Source organism: Chlorocebus sabaeus, chromosome 9 (assembly GCF_047675955.1).
Source record: "Chlorocebus sabaeus isolate Y175 chromosome 9, mChlSab1.0.hap1, whole genome shotgun sequence".
NCBI lineage: Eukaryota > Metazoa > Chordata > Mammalia > Primates > Cercopithecidae > Chlorocebus > Chlorocebus sabaeus.
This window is the reverse complement of record NC_132912.1, coordinates 18,116,566-18,134,649: the sequence shown is the minus strand read 5'-3', so window position 1 is coordinate 18,134,649 and position 18,084 is coordinate 18,116,566. Positions and strand designations below refer to the sequence as shown.

Here is an 18,084-nt window from a genome sequence, read left to right as displayed (position 1 = left end):
CAAACTACAGGACATGTTAAAAGGCAAAAAATGGTTTAAAGAAACTGAACAACCATCAGAATCAAAATCAGACATAATAGAAATGTTGAAATGATTGGACCAGGAGTTTTAAAATACTATGATTAATACATTAAGGAATTTAATAAAAAAGGAGACAATATTGAAAACAGAAGGAAAATGTAAGCAGAAAAATGGAAATTATTAGAAAAATAAAAAATAAATGCTAGAGATTAAAAACACTGTAACAAAAATGAAGAATGTCTTTGACGAGCTAATTAGTAGATTAGACACGGTTGAAGAGAGAATCTTTGATCTTGAGGATTTTACAAAACAAACTTGAAAAACAGAAAGCCAAAGAGAAAAAAAAGGACTGAAAAAAGAAAACTCTGAACAGAATATCCAAGAACTTTGCGACAACTGCAAAAGGCATAACATATTAGAAAGAGGAGAAAGAGGCAAAAACACCAGAAGGAATATTTGAAACAATACTGAGAATTTCTCCAAATTAATGTCAAACGCCAAATTGTAAATATAGGAAGCTCAAAGAACATCAAGCAGGAGATACGCTTTAAAAAAACCCTATATCTATGCATATCATCTTTAAACTTCAGAAAACCTTGAAAGAAACCAGATGAAAAACATATCTCACCTTTAAAGAAGCAAAGATGAGAAGCATCTGACTTCTCGGAAACTGTACAAGCAAGAACGTAAATATTTAACTAAATATTCAAGCGAACTAAAATATTTAAACTAAACTAAATATTTAAAGTGTTAAGAGAAAAAACCACCCACCTAAAAATCCTGCACCCTACTAAATTATATTTCAAAAGTGAAGGAGAAATAAAGACTCTCTCAGAAAACAAAAACAGAGGGAATTTGTTTGTTACCAGTAGCCATGCCTTATGAGAAATGTTAAAAATTCTTCAGAGAGAAGGGAAATGATACTGGTCAAAAACTTAGATCTACACAAAAAAGAATAGCACTTGAGAACGAATAAGGGAAAGTAAATAAAAACCTTTATTTTTCTTATTCTTAGTTGATCTAACAGATTACAGTTGTTAATAATTACAATATTGGATTCAATTATGTATGCTCATGTATAAGTGAAATGAATGAATATGTGATCCAAGAGACAGGAGGGAAGAATTAGAGATATTTTATACAAGGTACTTGCACTGCTTGTGAAGTAGCATATTATTTGAAAATAGACTTGGATTAGTTGTAAATGTATAGTGCAACTCTAGCACAACCACTAAAATAAATTTTAAAAGAAACATGATTTATATGCTAAAAATAAGAGAAAATAGAACCATGTAAAATGCTTCATTAGAAACCAAAAGGCAAAAAAAGTGGGAAAGATAAAGACAGCAACAGACAACAAAGGTAATGAATAATAAACAGTAACAAATATGGTAGTTATTGATTCAACTAAGCAGTCACTATAACAATTATCTAAATATACCAATTAAAAGACAGAGATTATAAGAGTGCATCAAGAAACGAGACCCAACTACATGCCATCTACAAGAAACATGCTTTAAATAAAAAGAAAATATAGATTGTAAGTAAAGGGTTGGAGAAAGGTATATAAGTGGTTGTAGCGATCTTAAATTTCGGACTGAGCAGAGTTCAGAGCAAGGATAGTTATGAAGCATACATGGTGTATTACATAATGAAAAAACGATTTAATACTCCAGGAAAACATAAAATCCTTAATGTGTATGTATGTAACAAGACAGTATTAAAATATGTGAGACAAGAATGGATAGAACTACAAGGAAAAATAGATTTATTCACAACTAGATTTGAAGACTTTAGCATTCATCCATCAGAAATGAACAGAGGCATTTTGGGCCAAGATGGCTCACTAGAAGTAGCTAGTTTGTGCTTCTCTGACAGAGAAGACATAGAGTGGCAAGTAAAGACTAGCTCCTCAACTAGATCATCCAGGAGAACATGTTTAGAATCATCAAGTAAGTAATGAGAGCCATTTAGAGTGGAGAAGAGTGAGAAAGGATAGCTGCCCACTAGGGATGAAGTGGAGCCAAGGCAGGGTCCCCACCAAAGGGAACATTAAGTGAGCAAGAGTGCCTGGGGACCCACACTTCTTCCATGGACCTTTGCAATCCTGGGCACAGGAGATCCCCCTGGCCTCCCCTCAGGTCCTCCAGACTGACATGGAGAGCTACATGGAGTCTGGGCAGAGCCGCTGTTCAGGCCCATGAGGAACCTCAAGGGCTTTAGATTCCTGAACACCATGGCACCAGCTGTCTTAGCTGCACCAAGAAGGGAAGCCAGGCTCTCTTGCAACCACAGTGCTGAGGAGCAGACAGACTACAGGCCTCACTTCCATCAACACCTTGCTGGGCAAAGCCGACTGACCTGGGACCCAGACACAGCCACCCCACCTCCACCTGGGCACTAGGGCCAGTAGCCACTCTGCATTTCTCTAGGATGCTGACCCCAGAGGTAACCAACAGGCCTGTCCTTTTTGACACTGCTGCAGCCCCCACCCCTACTGCCCTCAGGCTGCAGTTAGAGCAAAGAGACTAAGACTTGTAGGCCTCCAGTAAACCACAGTTGCCTTATGGAAAAGTGGTCAGACTGTTTTCCTCACAGGTCCCTGTCTCTGCTACTCCTCACTGAGCAGCACCTCCTGACCTGGGTCTACAGCATAGCCTCCCTGCCCCAACCTGAGTACTTCAGTTGGTGGTGGCTCTGCATTTCTCTGGGGAGGAAATCCCAGAGACAACCCAGACTCTCAGCCATTGCTGTTACAGAGGAACTACCCTTGCTGCCCTTGGGCTGGAAGGAGAATAAAGACCCTGATCACTTTGCTCCTTTACCAGGCAGGGCCCCCAGATTGGGCTTGCAGTACGGCCACCCCACCCCAGTGAACATTCCCATTGGAAGTGGCTTTGTGTCTGTCTTTGTGTCTGTCCATCGTGGAGTTCCCAGAGGTAACTGACAGCCCCTCTGCCACTGCTGTAGCAGCAGAACCTTCCCTTACTAGTGCTACCTGGTCCCCTACCACCAGTCTGTGGAAGAACAAAATGACTGAGTGCTTTACTCGCTCCTCCAGCATAACCCAGCTACCCTAGGAAGGAGAGGCCAGACTGTCTTCCCCATGAACCCTCTGACATCCCTGCTCTTTACCAGGCAGCTTGGGCTTGCAATGCAGCCACTCCACACTGGGCTGATTATTCTAATTGACAGCAGTTCTATGCTTCTCTTGGGTGGAGCCCCAAGAGACAAGTGAAAGGGCCTCCATCATTGCCACTGTCAAGGTCCCCATCCCTGCTGCCCCCCAGCTGGGGAAGGAACAAAAAGCCTGAGCTTGCCCTAGGGCTGTGATGCACAGCCCCAGAGGGCCAAGCTGAGATCTGTGACAAGCACCCATGTAGGAGAGGAGCCTATATGCTCAGCACTGAGAAGGGGCATGGATGCAAACACAAGGAAATACAGAGGAACCAAGTGGCTAAGAACCTGTCTACTGGTCATTACTCTTAAGCACCATATACTGGATTAGAGCCCAAATTTCAACACCAAAAATACTATGCTAATATAGACCTCTATGAAACCAAGGACTAGAATTCAGCCACAAAAAAAGACCCTGCACAAAGCCTTGGCCCTCTGGAAACATCCAGAAATGAAGCTAACTGACCAGGCTCAAATTACACCACAGTTAAAGAAACATCAGCCCACACGGATGCGAACGAACCAGAACAAGAACCCTGGCAACTCTAAAATCAGGAGTGTCTCCTTACGTCCAAACTGCCAAACTAGCTCCCCAGTAATGGCTGTTAACCAGAATGAAATGGCTGAAATGAAAGACCTAGAATTGAGAATCTGGATAGCAACAAAGATCATCGAGATTCAAGAGGAAGTTGAAACCCATTCCAAGAAATCTAAAGAATCCAGTAAAATGATTCAAGAGAATGAAAGATAAAATACCCATTTTAAGAAAGAATCAAAGTGAGCTGATAGAACTGAAAAACTCACTGTATAAATTTTGTAACACATTTGGAAGTATTAACAGCAGAATAGACCAAGATGAGGAAAGAATATCAGAGCTTGAAGAGTGGTTCTTTGAATTAACTCAGTCAGACAAAAATAAAGAAAAAAGAACTAAAAAAAAATAAACAAAATCTCTGAGAAAAATGGGATTATGTAAAGAGATAAAATCTATGACTCATTGGCATTCCTGAAAGACAGGGAGAAGAAGCAAGCAAATTGGAAAGCATATTTGAGGATACTGTGCATGAAAATTTCTTCAACCTTACTACAGGGGTTGACATTCAAATTCAGAAAATTCAGAGAAGAAAACCCTTGCAAGACACTATATAAGAAAACCATCCCCAAGACACATAGTCATAAGATTCTTTAAGGTCAATGCAAAAGAAAATATATTAAAGGCAACTAGAGAGAAGGGGCAGGTCACCTACAAAGGGAAACTCATCAGACTAACAGAAGATTTTTCAGCAGAAACACTGCAAGCCAGAAGATGTTGGGGGCCTAATAAAGAATCCTTAAAGAAAAGAAATTTCAACCAAGAATTTCATATCCAGCAAAACTAAGCTTCATAAGTGAAGGAGAAATAAAATCCTTTACAGACAAGCAAATGCTAATGGAATTTGAAACCACCAGACCTGACTTACAAGAGATCCTTAAGGAAGGGCTAAGCAGAAATGAAAGGCTATTACCAGACACCATACAAACATACTCAAGTACATAGACTACTGACTCTATAAATCAAATACACAATGATGTCTACATAACAACCAGCTAACAACACGATGACAGGATCAAATCCATACATATCAATATTAACCTTGAACATAAACAGGCTAAATGTCCCACTTAAAAGGCACCGAGTGGTAAGCTGGATAAAGAAGCAAGACCTAAATGTATGCTTTCTTTGAAGAGACCCATCTGACATGCAAGAACACCCATAGGCTCAAAGTAAAGGGATGGAGAAATATCTATTAAGAAACGGAAATCAGAAAAAAGCAGGGGCTGTTATTCTTATCTTAGACAAAACAGACTCTAAGCCAACAATGATCAAAAATGACAAAAAAAAAAAAAGGCATTACATAATGATAAAAGGTTTGATTCAACAAGATGTAATTATCCAACCAATGGAACATGTTAGAAAACACAGAAATAAAGCTGTACACTTACAATGATCTGATCTTTGACAAAGCAGACAATAACAAGCAGGAAAGGACTCTATTCAATAAATGGTGCTGGGATGACTGGCTAACCGTGTGCAGAAGATTGAAACTGGACCCCTTTCTTTCACCATATACAAAAATCAACTTGAGATGGATTAAAGACTTAAATGTAAAACCTAACACTACAAAAATTCTAGAAGAAAACCTAGCAAATACCATCCTACATATCAGTCTTGGCAAAGATTTCATGACAGAGACTCCAAAAGCAATTGCAAAAAAATTCAAAAGTTGACAAGTGGGACCTCATTAAACTAAAGATCTTCTGCACAGCAAAATAAACTCTCAACTGAGTAAATAGACAGCCTATAGGATGGGAAAAATATTTGCAAACTATCAATCTAAGAAAGGTCTAATATCTAAAATCTATAAGAAACTTAAATAAATTAACAAGCAAGAAACAAATAGCCCCATTAAAAAATAAGCAAAGGACAGGAACAGACGTATCTCAAAAGATGACGTACACATGGCCAACAAGCATATGAAAAAATGCTCTATATCACTAATCATTAGGGAAATGCAAATCAAAACCACAGTGATACACCATCTCATACCCATTAGAATGGCAATTATTAAAAAGTTAAAAAACAGCAGATACTGGTGAGGTTGCAGAGAAAGAGAATGCTAATATACTGCTGGTGAAAATGTAAGTTAGTTCAGCCACTGTGGAAAACAGTCTAGAGATTTCTTTAAAAAGTTAAAATAGAACTACCATTCAACCCAGCAATCCCATTACTGGCTACGTATCCAATAGAATATAAATCATTCTACCATAAAGACACATGCATCCATATGTTCATCATAGCACTATGCACAGTATCAAAGACATAGAATCAACCTAAATGCCTGACAATGGTGGAGTGAATAAAGAAAATATGGTACAAATACACCATGGAATGCTATATGGCCATAAAAAAGAAAGACTGCATCTTTTGTGGCAACATGGATGAAGCTGGTGGCCATTATCCTAAGTGAATTACAACAGGAACAGAAAACCAAATACCACATGTTCTCGCTCATAAGTGGGAAATAAATACTGACACAAAGAAGGGTATAACAGACATTAGGGCTTACTTAAGGTGGAGGATGAGGACTGTAAAACTACCTATTGGGTATTACATTGATTGCCAAGGTGACAAAATTATCTGTATACCAAATCCCCACAATATGCACCTTACCCATGTAACATATTTGCACATGTATCCCTTGAACCTAAAAAAAAAAATTGGAAGATAAATAAATGAACAGATCTAGCAGGCAGAAAATCTGTAGACATAGTTGATGTCAGCAGGACATCAATCAATTGGACATAATTGACATCTATAGACTACTTTATCCAATAAGAGCAGATTGCAAATTCTTCCCCAGCTCATGTGGAACATTCACCAAGATAGACCACATTCTGGGCTATAAGACGGACCTTAACAAATTTAAAATAATAGAAGTCATACAACTTCTATTCTTAGGTCATATGGATTAAACTAGAAATCAATAACAGAAAGATAGCCAGAAAATACCAAAAGAACTAGAGATTAAATAACATACCTCTAAATAACACATGAGTTAAGAAAGAAATCTCAAGAGAAACTAAAAAAGTTTTGAATGAATGAAAATAAAAATAAAATTTATTAAAATTTGTGAGACAAGAGTGAAAGTGGTGCTCAAAGGGAAATTCAGAGCATTGGATTTCAGAAAAGAATCAGAAATTATATATATCAGAAAGCAATAAAGATCTAAACTCAATATTCAAAGCTTCCTTCTTAGGAAACTAGAAAAAGAAGAGCAAACTAAATCCAAAAGTAAGCAGAAGAAAATAATGAAAGAGCAGAAATCAATGAAATTAAAATCAGGTAATCAATATAGAAATTCAACAAAGCCAAATCCGGTTCATTGAAAAGATTAATAAAATAGATGAGCCTCTAGCTAGGCTAACAAAAAGAAAAAAGGAGAGAAGATACAAAGTATTGATACTGGAAATCAAAGAGAGGATGTCACTACAGATTCTGTGAACATTCAAGGATAATAAAGAAATATCAGGAGCAAATCTATGCCCCCAAATTTGATAACATAGATGAAATGGACCAATTCCCTGAAAAAAACAGTCAGCTAAAACCCACACAAGAAGGAACAGACAATTTGAATAGGCTTTTATCTATTAAAGAATTTGAATTAATAATCAATAACCTCCCCAAACAGAAATCACCAGGCCCAGATGGGCTCACCAATGAACAAAACAGTTTAGGAAAAAATTTTACCAATTCCCTAAAATCTCTTTCAGAAAGCAGAAGTAGAAGGAATATTTCCTAACTCCATTTTGTGAGACTAGCATTACCCTAAGAACAAAACCAGGCAAAGACATTACAAACAAAGAGCACCAACAGATCAACTACAGAGCAATACTTCTCAAAAATATAGATGCAAAAATGCTGAACAAAGTATCAAAATCAATACCAACAATGTACAAAAGGAATTATAACTACAATCAAGGGGGGTTTATTCCAGGTATGCAAGGCTGATTCAACATTTGGAAATCAGTTAACATAATCTATCACATCAACAACTAAAGAAAAAAAAAATTACATGATCATATCAATAGGTGTAGGAAAAGAATTTGACAAAATCCAACATTCAGTCATGATAAAAACTCTCAGTAAACTAGGAATGAAGGTAATTTCCTCAACTTGATAAAGAACATTTACAAAAACCTGTAGCTAACATATACCTAATGGTGAGAAACCAGAAGCTTTCCCAGTAAAATCCAAGAAAGGCAAGGATGAGCCCTCTTACCGCTGCTTCTCAATATCATACTGGAAGTTCTGGCTAATGCAATAAGATAAGAAATGGAAATAAAAGACATGCAGATTAAAAACAAAGAAATAAGACTGCCTTTGTTCACAGATGATAACTATAAAGAAAATGTAAAAGATTCAACAAAAAAGCTCCTAGATCTGATAGTCAAGTATAGCAAGATTGTGGAATACATGGTTAATATTCAAAAGTCAACTGCGTTTCTCTACATTGTCAGTGAACCGGAGAAATTTAAAGTTAAAAAGCCATTACCATTTACATTTGCACTTCCAAAAATGAAACACCCAGTTATCAATCTAACAAAATGCCCAAGATGTATATGAGGAAAACTACAAAACTCTGACAAAGGATATCAAAAAACTAAACAAATGGAGAGGTATTCCATGTTCAAGGATAGAAAGACTGTATATCCTCAAGATGTCAGTTATTTCCAATTTGATTCAATTCAATCCAAATCAAAGTCCCAGCAAGTTATTTAATGGGTATCAACAAACGAATTTTAAAGTTTACATGGAGTGGAAGAAATCCACAGTAGCCAACTCAATATTAAAGACTGACACTGAAAAATATTGGAGAGCTGACACCACCTGACTTCAAGACTTACTCTAATGTTGCAGGAATCAAGACACTACTGTGTTGCTAAAAGAATAGACAAATAGATCAATGGCATATAACAGAGAGTCCAGAAATAAGCCTATATAAATAGAGTGAGCTGATCTTTGATAAAGGAGTAAACACAATAAAATGGAGCAATGGCCTCTTTTCAAAAAATGGTGCTGGAATAACCTGAAATCCACTTATAAAAAAAGTGAATCTAGACACAGTCTTTCTTCACAAAAAGGTGGATGGATCATGAGGTCAGGAGTTCGAGACCAGCTTGGCTAACATGGTGAAAGCCCGTCTCTACTAAAAATACAAAAATTAGCCGGGCATGGAGGCATGCACCTGTAATCCTAGCTACTCAGGAGGCTGAGGCAGCAGAATTGCTTGAACCCAGGAGGCAGAGGTTGCAGTGAGCCGGATCGTGCCACTGCACCCCAGCCTGGGTGACAGAGTGAGACTCTGTCTCAAAAAGAAAAAATTAATTCACAATAAAGCATAGACCTGAATTTAAAATGCAAAACCATAAAAATCCTAGAAGATTATGATAAAAGAAATCTAGGTGACCTTAGGTATAGCAATGACTTTTCAGACAAGATGCTAAAGACATGATCTATGAAAGAAAGAATTCATAAGCTGGGCTTCATTAAAATTAAAATATATTTAAAAAAATATATTAGCGGATAATTTATTTGGGCCAAGCTTCAGGATTGTGATCCAGGAGCATAGATTCAAGTTGCCCTAAATATATACTCCCAAAATTAAAACCTCAGTTCAGTGAAAGACAATGTCAAGAGAATGAGAAGATAAGCCACAGACTGGGGGGAAACATTTGCAAAACTTATCTGATAAAGGAATCGTATCCAAAATAGACAAGGAACTTTTAAAAGATAATAGGAAAACAGACAATTTCCAATTAAAAATGGGGAGACCTGAGTAGAGACTCCCCAAAGAAGATGTATGATGGCAAGTAGTCATATAAAAAGATGCTTAGCATTTTATATTATTAGGGAATTGCAAATTACAACAACAATGAAATACCTCTATACACCTATTAGAATGGCCAAAACCCACAACACTGACAGCAACAAGTGCTGGTAAGGATGTAGAGCAACTGGAACTCTCATTCATTGCTGATGAAAATGCCAAACGGTACAGCTACTTTGGAAGACAGTTTGGCAGCTTCTTACTTAACTAAACATACCCTTATCATACGATCCAGCAATCATGTTTCTTGGCATTTCCTCAACAGATTTGAAAACGTTTGTTCACACAAAAACCTGCTCACATGTATTTATAGCAGCTTAATCCATAATTACCAAAATTTGGAAGGAACCAAATTTGGATGTCCTGCAGTAGGTAAATGGATAAATGGTAATGCATCCAGACAGTGAAATATTATTCTGCACTAAAAAAGAAATGAACTATCAAACTGTAAAAAGACAGAGGAAACTCAGATTTGTATTATGAAATGAAAGAAGCTAATTTGAAAAGGCAGCATACTGTATCATTACAGCCATATGATATTCTGAAAAAGGCAAAACCATGAAGACAGTAAAAACAGTAGTGGTTGACAGGGATTTGGGGGAAGGAAGAATAAATATGCAGAAGACAGGGGACCTTTAGGCAGTGCAACTATTCCGTATGATACAATGGTGGGTATGTGTCATCGACCATTTGCCAAAACCCATAGAATGTATAAAACCAAGAGTGAAATCTAACATAAACTATGGACTTTGAGTGATGATGTGTTAAGGTATGTTCGTGAATTGTAACAGATGTATCATTGTGTTGCAGGATGTCTATCATGGGGTGGTTGTGCATGTGTAGGGACAAGGGACTTAAAAATAAAGTTTAAAAAAAATCAATTTTTCAGTCACACTAGCCTCATTCAAGGCACAATAGCCACATGTAACTACTGGGCACCATTTGGATAGTCTAGGTGAAAAAAAAGTTGATTATTTATCTTTAGAAGCACTCTTAACAAGAGTTACACATCCATTTTGAGAAGAATCATCATGATTATGGTTCATTCTGTACTTTTTATGTCCTACCCATATAGTTCTGTTACTCTAAAAATTTGTTAAAAATAAAAAATAAGGAAAAACTAAAGCATATTTTGAGTTACTGGAGTGTTTGATGTCTAGGGCCCAACTAGACTGTGCTTTTTCACAGTCTTTTGTTGATACTCAGGACAAGATTTAGTCCAAGCACTTTCCACAATATTATACCACCAATACACCTAGATTTTTTTCCCAAATGTGATCACTATTATGAAGAGTCACTGGAACATCTCCCTAATATCAAACACAGAGAAAAAAATGAAAAAAATATTTTGAGCATTCACTTATTCACATATTGAGAACAATGTTAATAAGGCATTCAGCTAATTTTTATCTCAATTTTTAGAGTCTTTTGATGATTATTGATAACATGTCAACTAAAAATGATTACAAAGAGACATGTAATAGTCTTTCCATTAAACAGATATATAGGTAGATAGATTTAATATGGTTCTTACTGGCACCCAAAAGTTTATACAGTTTTTGCCCAACCTAATAATCTATATAATCCTTTATCCATGCAGTGTCTCCAAGAAAATTTACTGAAAAATTCATCTATGAGATCACAACTTGCTGAAAAATTGGTAAATTAGGAAGACTGTTTGGCCTTTATAAATCCAAAACGTACATGAACTGGCTGAGTTCGTCTTTCTTCTCCCATACATCCTCTAGCCATCTTGCTAGTTGTAGTGCTTCACCATGAAGTCAATCACATTACATTTTACTTTTCTTCCAGATAGTTAGAAACATGAAACCACACACAGGTTGTCTCTTCACAGCTGTGATCATCATGATGCTCAAACTATAGATGCATTAGATTTGTAAACCTATGTTAGTCCTAACAAGCAAGCCAGTTTGTACCTAGCATTCACTATCACAAACTTTAAGGAAATACCAGAAAAGTTGCTCTAGTGACCAACAAAAACATTCATGTAAGGATTGATTTTGTCACACAGCACAAGGACTTAAAAAGACATGATCATTTCTAACATTGAAAGACAATGGAGATTTCCTTTATTTATTGTCATAAATGCATATTTCTCTATTCATACAACTTAAAATTGGAGAAGGGGAAACAGACCCTGAATGAGATAAATTTTGATTTCTGTTTCCAGTGGGTTTCAAAAACAAAACAAGAGAAAAGGGCTTATGTGACTGTTGGGGAATCCTTCTGACTTGTAAATGTGTCTTTAATGTACACATTTTAATGCATTATACTTTTTAAAATACTGCTTGTAGAACACATCTTTCTGTTAGATAATAATTTGTTAAGCAGTAGGTATATATTTTTTCACTCCCAAGATGTTAAAACAAAATCCAAATATATAAATTTAGCAAAGTTGAAAGACAAAATAAACACACAAAATTAGTTGCATTTATAAACACAAACAACGAACAATTCAAAAAAGAAATGAAAACAAATTTATTTACAGTATCATCAAAAAGAAAAAAATACCTAGAAATAAAATTAACCAAGAAAGTGAAAGACTTGTACACTGAAAACTAAAAAACATTGCTGAAAGAAATTAAAAACAAATAAATGGAAAGACATCTCATGTTCATGGACTGGAAAATTTAGTATTATTAAGATATCAATACTACTTAAAGTATAGACTAAAGGTAATCTCTAGCAAAATCCCAATCACTTTTTTTAAAAAAATAGAAAAATTAACCCTAAAATTCATATGAAATCTCAAAGGATCCTCAAATAGCCAAAACAATCTTGAAAACTAGTAAATCTGGAGATCTTACATTTCCTGATTTCAAAACTTAGTACAAAACTAGAATAATCAAATGAGTGTGGTACTGGCTACAGACAGACATATAGACCAAGAGAATAGAATAGAGAGCCCAGAAACAAAGTCTTGCACACATGATCAATTGATTTTCAACAAGGGTGCCAAAACCATTCAATGGACAAAGGACAGTCCTTTCAACAGGTGGTGCTGGGGAAACTGGATATACACATTCAAAAGAACAGGCTGAACATGGTGGCTCATACTACAATCTCAACACTTTGGGAGGCCAAGTCAAGAGGATCACTTGAAGCCAAGAGTTCAAGACAAGCCTGGGCAACATAGTGACACCCCAAATCTACAAAAAAAAATTTTTTTTAATTAGCTGGGCATGGTGGCATGTGCATATAGTTCCAGTTACTTGGGAGGTTGAGGTAGGAGAATCACTTGATCCTAGGAGATCAAGGCTACAGTGAGCTATGATCATGCCACTGCTCTGCAGCCTGGGCAACAGAGCAAGACTCTGTCTCTAACAATAATAATAATAATAATAACAATAATAAAGGTGGATGTTTACCTAACACCATATACAAAAATTAACTTAAATTGGATCAGACTCAAACATGATAGCTAAAACGCTAAAATTTTTAGTTTGCTTTAACTGTTTAGCTTTTTAACTTATTGTGATATATTTTGCTTATTGTAATATGCTGATTAACTACTTATCTTTTTAACTTATTGTAATATCATTGTTTAGCTTTTTAGCTTATTATAATATAAAGATTATAGTATTACAATATTTTTAATAAAGCACCATTTAGGTTAGATCTAAGAACCTATGTGACAATAAGAGATGTCACTTGCTGCCTGGTAAATATTCATTGTCATTACTTTCCACTATAAAACATGAAATTCTGAGTTTTGTTTAGATCTCAAAGTCCCTGAGCGTAAACTCAGTTCTCATGTCCTCACGCTTCATTAAGAACTACAAACTAATCAATTTTTGCGGGATTGAAGCCCCTTTTTTTGATTGAAGCTACTTAGGAGGCTGGAGTGCAGTGGTGTGATCTTGGCTCACTGCAACCTCCGCCTCCTGGGTTCAAGCGATTCTCCTGCCTCGGCCTCCTGAGAAGCTGGACTACAGGTGTGTGCCACCACGCCCAGCTATTTTGTGTTTTTAGTAGAGAAGCAGTTTCATTATGTTGGCTAGGATGGTCTTGATCTCTTCACCCCGTGATCCACCTGTCTCCGCCTCTCAAAGTGCTGGGATTACAGGTGTGAGCCACCGCGCCCAGCCGCCCTTTCAATAGACTGCAGGGTTTTCTACTTCTAATTTATTTGTGATCGTTTGCTGTAAACAAGACGGAGGAAAATCTGGAGTGTCTTTCTTTTAATGAACCTGGCTGACCCTCTGATTGGACCTTGGTGGAGACAGTTTCATATGCACAGAGAGAAGCTTTTATCAGCCACAGAGTCTTAAAAAGGCCCTCCAGGATTTCTCTTTCTATAACATTCTGGAGAATAAACATCTCCTCTGGAATGTTTGCTTACAAATACTATATCAATTCTTGTTTTTAACAATCTTCTGAGAGTTGAGTCCACATAAAAGTTTGGTTATGGCTATCTTGTGCTTTTCCTTTTTTTCATGGAATTCATTTTTTTGGTTGTCCCTTTTGACATCAATCAAAAGAGGGATGTTAGAATATGTTCTATTTTAGAATCATATTTGATTAGTAATAGTAGAATCCTCAACACTCTGTTGACTCAAGAATTTCCTGAAATTGGGAGGTTCATTCCAGCTGTTTTGAATTTAGGTCTTTTTCAACTAGTATTTATGTTCAATAAACAACTTAACATAGCTGTTTTAACCTTCCTTATTATTCACGAAAGCAAAGACCACAGCTCTCAGCTTATGTGGGACAGCCAACCTGGAGGCTTTTCTCAAGGTTATTTTAAAATCTTCAGCTTTAAAAATTGTATTTGCTGAATAATTCAAATGCAGAACCTTATATGTCTATCACTTCCCAATGGGATTTTCCCAAGGCAATTCATGAAGCAGTTTGCAGCAGAAGATAAATTAAATTTTTTTTGAAAACTGTGAGTTATAAGATAAAAAGCACATCACTGTCACACACAATTAGGAGAGACAAAGATGTTACCTGCTTTAAACTTGTATTTAACAATTCTCTTCTCCTTTTTTTCCTTAGGGGAAGTGATTCAGTTAGACAAATTCTTAGTGGTAAAGCTCAGCAAAGACAGACGTCAGCCACCTTTAGTTCAGTTGAACAATGTGGGGGTTTGGATGCTGATCCCCGCACAGTTGAAAATTCATGTATAACTTTTGACTCTCCCAAAACTTAACTACTGATAGCTTCCCGTTGACCAGAAGCCTAACCAATAACACAATTAACACATATTTTATATGTTCTGTGTATTATATACAACATTCTTACAATAAAGTAAGCTAAGGAAAATAAAATGTAATTAAGAAAATCATAAGGGAGATGAGTGCAGGGGCTCACGCCTGTAATTCCAGCATTTTGGGAGGCTGAGGCAGGTGGATCACTTGAGGCCAGGAGTTCCAGACCAGCCTGGCCAACATGGCAAAACCCCGTCTCTACTAAAAACATAAAAATCAGTGGGCATGGGGCACACGCTTGCAATCCCAGCTATTCCAGAGGCTGAGGCAAGATAATTGTTTGAACCCGGGAGACAGAGGCTGCAGTAAGCCGAGATCGCACCACTGCACTTCAGTCTGAGTGACAGAGTGAGACTGTCTCAAAAAAACAAAGGAGGGAAGGAGGGAAGGAGGGAAGGAAGGAAGGAAGGAAGGAAGGAAGGAAGGAAGGAAGGAAGGAAGGAAGGAAGGAAATACCTGGAGGGGGTACTTGGGCTTTGTATTATTTTGTTTTGGGAAAGAAAAGAAGAAAGAAAAGAGAAACAAACTGAAATGAAAAGGAAAGAAAATCATAAAGAAGAGAAAATACATTTACTATTCATTAAGCAGAAGTGGATAATCATATAGGTCTTCATCCTCATCTTCACATTGAGGGGACTGAGGAGGAGGAGGAGGAGAAAGAGGAAGGGTTGGTCTTGCTGTCTCAGGGGTGGAAGAGGTGGAAGAAAATCTAAGTGTAAGTGAACCCATGCAGTTCAAACCTATGTTGTTCTAGGGCCAACTGCATTTTTAAAATAACTGCTTTGGAAGATCTGTGTGTATGTGTGTGTATGATCTGAGAAATTAGAAGAAAAGAGGAATGAGGAGTAGAAAAATACCAACATTTCTGATGGTCAATTTCTTTTAATTACAGAGAGAAGTCAGTCTTCACCAAAGTTGGCTTAACTACTCATTTTCTCAGTAGACAATTTCTAAGTGTGGGGTTTGACTGATTTTTACAGAAAGAGAATAGAAGTCTTTCAAAATTGTTGGTAAGAATGATTCACCCTTCTTGCTTTTCTTAAGAAATAATTGTCAATGTTAAATTACATTAATTTTGCTGCCTGAAATGAGTTTTGAATACTTGCTATTTCTTTCTCAGTCAAAGGATATTTAAAATGATGCCAATGGAACTCACTGATTTTAACTACAATGTTTGTTGAAAACAAATACGTATATCAAGGTTACTTCATATGTCTTTTTCAAACAAACTCTCTTCCTGTGGGTGGATGTTTAACAGAATTACAGTTAGGTATTGCCAAACTTCAAAGAAAGGAAGACTTACTCATCCTTTGGATGGAGAAAGGATTCATTTACCAGACCCACCTTGGTGATTGTAGATCTTTGACTGAATTGCCTTGGAGTCTAGATTTCCTTGATAAAGACTCATTCAAACTCAATAAATTACAAGAAAAAGAAAGAAAAATGGGGAGGAGGGAATGGGATCAATATTCTAAAAGTCTGGGATTCTAGTTTAGTTTAATTTTATACTCATATGATGAAGAAGAGAGGAGAAGCCTGGCTAGAAAGGTGAATGTTTGCCACTCAATTAATGTTTTTTTTTGTTTTTACCCAATTCATGTTCTTGAAACTGCTACATTTACTAACCTACAATAAGTGTAGAGAGGATGAACTATACTGATAATCCTATTTATTGACCGGATTTAATACTCAGGTTTGATTTTTGCATTTTTGGATATGTTTTAAAGGTAGAGGATCTTAAATTCATATTTAAAATACTTTCTATCCTGCCTTTCACATAAGGAAAATTATCTGGAAATTGTAAGTGCTCCAGGCAAAAGTCTGGCTGTGATATGACTTCTGGGAGACACTTCTCACAAGAGGGAAGATAAGTAAATTGCTCTAAGTGACTGCTTTTTATTCTTGAGGTTCCTGGCCCCCCCACCCCCCACCCGCACAGTTATTAGATAAGTAAAATAAGGTTGAATAAACATAAGGGATAGTCTTGGAGAGGAAATGAAGTTTTAAAGAGCATCCAAAAAACGTGAGGGTTGGGGGAAGAGATCTAGAACCCTATATGGTGAGGGAGGTTGATGGGGGAAGTGGGTTTGAAATTGGGTATTTCCCCTATTCCAACTCATTTGCCTTGGATACACCTGGAGGGGCACCTGGGCTTTGTTTTATTTTGTTTTGGCATGAATTGGACAGGTACTTCCTTCCCCATTAGCTCCCTCCCTAAGTTACAGCTCCTCCACCAGCCTGGGTTCTATCCGTGTACTAAATTCCTGGGCAGTTGCCCAGCTCCCCCCATTGCAGGGACATCTCTGGTTACATCTACAGTGACAGTCCCTTGAGGTTTCTATAGTCCTGTTGCTATGGAAACACCATTTTGGCAGGATCTAAAAACCTTAAGAAAAATGCCTAAAGGTTTGAAACTTTGCTTCAGATCCAAAATAAACCTTCCTTTGGCATAACCCATTTATGTTTTTTTTTAATTAACTAATTTATACTTTAAATAACAAATTATGTTAGCTAAAAATATAGTCTCTCTTATCCAAACTGCTGGAAAAAAACAATACTTCGAGGGCTTTTTTTCCTAGTTGCGCCATTTTTATAAACTTTAGAGAAGCTAGATTTTAAAAATCCTCTAGATTTCCAATTCTGAGAATTTTCTTAGAAGGAACGTTCAGCTCTCAGACAAAATGAGATACTCTTACACAGCGGCAAGAAAGTAAAGAGAAAATTAAATGCAAAGTAAGAAGGAAGGAAATAAAGGAGATTAGGGCAGAAACAGTACAAAATTATAAAGCAATTGATGCTCCCTGTTCCTGTAAACTTAGGTACTGTCAGACCACAGATCCCTGTTCCTGGAGAGCATGCACCAGGGAATACAAGAAAGCGGTGGTCCACAACCTTTTTGGCACCAGGGACCGGTTTCAAGGAAGACAATTTTTCCATGGACCGAGGGTCGGAAGTGAGGGGGATGGTTTCAGGATGATTCAAGCACATGACATTGGTTGTGTACTTTATTTATATTATTATTACATTGTAATATATAGTGAAATAATTATGCAACTCACCATAATATAGAATCAATGGGGGCCCTGAGCTTGTTTTCCTGCAACTAGTCGGCCCTATCTGGGGTTGATGGGAGACAGTGACCAATCATCAGGCATTAGATTCTCATAAGTAGTGTGCAACCTGGATCTGTCACATGCACAGTTTACAAGGTTCATGCTCCTGTGAGA

The 18,084-nt window shown here is 36.9% G+C and overlaps 1 protein-coding gene and 1 long non-coding RNA gene across 4 annotated transcripts in view; one reads left to right on the top strand and one right to left on the bottom strand.

Moving 5' to 3' along the window:
* The window catches only part of SLC39A12 (solute carrier family 39 member 12), an 82,173-nt gene that overhangs the window by 9,641 nt on the left and 54,448 nt on the right, over window positions 1-18,084 (bottom strand). The window lies entirely within an intron of this gene.
* The window catches only part of LOC119618805 (uncharacterized), a 49,933-nt gene that overhangs the window by 26,871 nt on the left and 4,978 nt on the right, over window positions 1-18,084 (top strand). The window contains exon 2 of the long non-coding RNA XR_012093893.1: window positions 15,750-15,867. This is a non-coding gene — a long non-coding RNA (uncharacterized lncRNA). The remainder of the gene's footprint in view (window positions 1-15,749; window positions 15,868-18,084) is intronic.